The sequence below is a fragment of the Anarrhichthys ocellatus genome, unplaced genomic scaffold (genome assembly GCF_004355925.1).
Source record: "Anarrhichthys ocellatus isolate YVR2014 unplaced genomic scaffold, GSC_Weel_1.0 scaffold6, whole genome shotgun sequence".
NCBI lineage: Eukaryota > Metazoa > Chordata > Actinopteri > Perciformes > Anarhichadidae > Anarrhichthys > Anarrhichthys ocellatus.
In genome coordinates, this window is record NW_022280036.1 from 7,314,170 (window position 1) to 7,318,133 (window position 3,964).

Below are 3,964 nucleotides of genomic sequence, written 5' to 3' on the forward strand. Positions count from 1 at the left end.
TGGGTGGGGGGGGGGTGTTGTGTGTATATTTAGGTTGCCCTCTCTCTGTGTGTCTGCCTTCCGGTAACCTGAATCTTCTCACAACAGGTCTCATGAAATAATGATGCTGCTGCACTCTCACACACCTCTCTGTGTGGCTGTCTCCAATCCCCAAGCACTCTCTTGTGTCTCTGACTCTTTCCGACAGATCACATGGAGCGAATGTGTGACTGGACGTGTTGTAGTCTTCCTTTTGCCAGTGACCTTTAGCTCAGCCGCTGATACGCACTTCACACTCTTGAACATCCGCCCATGAGTGCAGGAGTGTGCCTGGGCATAGGTGCATGTGTCTACCAGCTACGAATTACGCCACCTTACTTGTATAGCTAGAAATGCTGGATGAGACCAGCCGGATCTGGAGCTTAGACTGACTGAGTCAATGACTTCCAATGAACTCACTTTCTAGGACCCATTTCTATATAAATCATTTTTATTAACTTTACATATATTACAGCAAATGTGATTGTTTGAAAAAGACGGAACTATCAAGCTCAACGTTTTGATTTAATTGTTTAGTTTTTTATTTAATTTTATCATAACTTTTTTAAATTGTCATTCTCTCTGTGCATTCTGTTTTTGCAGTGTGTCCTGGTACAGCCTCATTATACACTTGTATTCTAAAAAGTATTTTCCGAATGCAAGTGTACAAGTACCAGGGTTAGGGTTATATAGACTCCACAGTCCTGACTTGTGCTAGAGATGGGGTTATTTATGCACATGCACACGTGCAAGAGAAAGTGTTTCTGTGTGGTGAACTAACCCAACGTGCTTTCATGCATGTGTGCACCGAGACTCTGCATATGCTGACTTTTACTCCTGAGGTTCGGAGCTCAGTCTCTGCTGCCCTCTATTGTGCAATCATGTTAAAACAATATTGTCCGTCTGTAACCTGTGTTACTTCAAGTACTGCAGAGAAACGTCAAGGTTCAGACTTCATCAGCATATCAGTGAGACTGTCTATGGGGAGACAATTCATAATCTGTTCTCATGTAAATCCTTACGTATTGACAACTGACAGCCTTATCATCAATAACTGTCTTTAATCCTACATTGCTGTTGATATTGAAAAACGACACATTTGCTGCTCAACACAATTTACCCGTCACACACACACACACACACACACCCACACAGCTAAATCCTTTTAAAAGGGTGTAAGTCCTCAGGAAAGTCAGGTTAATGAAAGAGGCTTTGTTGGTGCCCCATCTGAAGGCTTGTGTTCTTGCTCACAGCCCTCTTAATGTGTCTCATCTGTCGTGATGCTCCACAGGTTAGCAGATTACAGAAAACAAAGCCCAGAATTTGAGCCTGCTGGCAGCAGAGCAGCACGGGCGATTGCCCCTGTCTCTGGGGCCCAGTCATCAGAAACAGCATCACTGCCTCCATCTGTCCGAACTACAGCACTCTCTCGCCCCTCTCATCTGAACTCTTTTCTACTGTTAAGTGTGTCACCATGATCATTATCACCACTAAGTGCAGGCCAATCACACTCATACTTTCAGAACTTTGTTCTACTGTATGTTTTTAAACGAATACGTCATTTGCAGGTTGCTGTATATCAAACTACACGCACACACAGAAACACACAGGCAATGAATCTCCCACACTGTGATGTACGAACATGTTTATGTGCCCATCAGCAACAGCTAGTTCGCTGCTCTTGTTATTCACCAGGTGTGCTGAATCTTTGCCCCTCTCCATCTCACTCATTTGCTTTCATCTCGCCAAAGACTTGACTGTTGCCATGGTGACCTACTACAACATTGTAGAAGAGAGCCCAGACTTCCCGATCATGTGTCAGGTGGATATATACTATGTGGTCATACTGGCAGATTCATCACACTGACGGACCTCTCTTTTTCTACTTTCAGAAAGCAGGAGAGAGGTTAACACAAACAACGAAGTTGAAGAATCTCTGCTGATTCTTCACAGCGGCTGTCAAACATAGCTGACACTTCCGTGCCATGAGGAAGAGGTTTTGGCAGGAGATGAGGGGAAGGGCTTATGAATTTGGCGGCGGTGTGTGAATGTGTGAGAGAGGATGGAGCTGGGCTCCTAAGTCTCCTCTACTCGGTGTTGTTTCAGCTGGGGAGCGTCGGGGACAATAGAGAAAGATCCAGAGGGAAGGATTTCAACAACACACACAACAGACAGACAGACGGACAAAATGACAAACAGCACTCCATCCCGACTGACACAGAACTCTTGTAAGAAAATCCAAGAGTGTAGATGTTAAATCAATAATTACTGTAAGTTTTAAATGATACATCCTCCATTCATCACAATCATCATCAGATGTGTTGAAGCCATAATGACCTCATTCAAACTTGACAGACTGATAAAAGGATGAAGTATGGCTGCAAGTTGAAAGGCGCTGCTGCTCTGACGTCTTGATGTACTCACGACTTGGCTCGATATGTGTGTGTGTTTGTGTGTGTCGGTGTGGATAACAAGCCCCAAAGGGTTGCGTGTGAGCTATACAGTATTTGGGGCTTGGACATGTGAGGAGCATTTGCATTCATGTTTAATTGTAACCCATACAAATGAGAAAGAAACAGAGGTTGTGACTTGGTATGAGTGAAGTCTCAGGTCATACAGTAGCAGCTTGGCAATATGTTGTTGTTTGTATTCAGTGGCCACGAACGGGCTGCTTATTATTGATGTATTCATTCAGTGGAAACAAAATGAAGATGAGAGCTTGTAGCATTCATTTCATATAATTTTACATAGGGTGTCTAGCTGACATGATATGTTTCCAGTTTCCCTCACAGTAGAGCTTATGTAGTCATTTAAACAGAAACAAATTACGGTCATTGTTTCATTGTAATGTATACCAGCTTTTGAAAGGTTGCGCTTTCCTGTCGTGACATATTAATTGAATAAACTGATGTTGGGTAATTTGTGCTTGCTGTGGGCAAAAAGCGCTCCACAGTCATGAAAAATTGATTATAACACAGTGGAAAGTATGTAATACATATTTATCCACAGTGGGTGCCTGCATAACATTACCCTTTAGATTAGAACAGCTGTAAAGTGTGTGTGTGCGTGTGTGTGTGTGTGTGTGTGTGTGTGTCAGACATCACGATTCTTCTTCTGAACATTTATGGAGGCAAAATACAGCATGCAACTGTTTGTTTAGGCATGCCCTTCACTAGAAATAGAAAAATGTATGTTGCTGTTCTAAGTAAGTCATGTTGCTTGTTTGACTTTGTAGTGGCTCAGAGGACTGAGGGTATAAGGGTCTACCAGGTATAAACAAACTAAATAAGCAACATGCAAAAATAACTTGATCAAAAACAATAACAGATCTGAATTGCAGTGAACATAATACGGAAAAGACAGAAATTGTAAACTGCAAATGCAGAAATATAGCTGATACCTTATTATTTGCTTAGGCGCACATACTGATAGATGCCTTTTCATATGCCTTTGTGGTTTCTTTGTGATTCATGGTTGACTTTAGGACAGCATGCAACACAAGTACAAACTTGTAACAATTACATAATTGATAAGACAAATTCAAATCTGTATATTGAAAAGTGCAGTGCGCATGTGCTCTATGGCACAATTCAAACTCCCCTTTCCTTTTAAATACTGATAATAGCCACAATAATATGTGAATTGTGATGCGTAGTGGAGTCATAGTAGTAGTCTGACTTTCCCAAAATCAAAACGTTCCTTCAAGACATAATGTAACTGTGATATCTAAGAATAGGCTGCAGTTTATTTGTTCTGCCTCATGATGGCAGCAGAGTGACATGCTTGGGTTCTTCTCACAGAGCAGGGGGAGACTTAACAAGGAAATAAATTGTAACCTCATCCTCTCAGCCTTTGAGGGTTCTGGTAAAATATTCTGCATAAAAACACTCATTGGCTTCCTCTCTCTCTCTCTCTCTCTCTCTCTCTCTCTCTCTCTCTCTCTCTC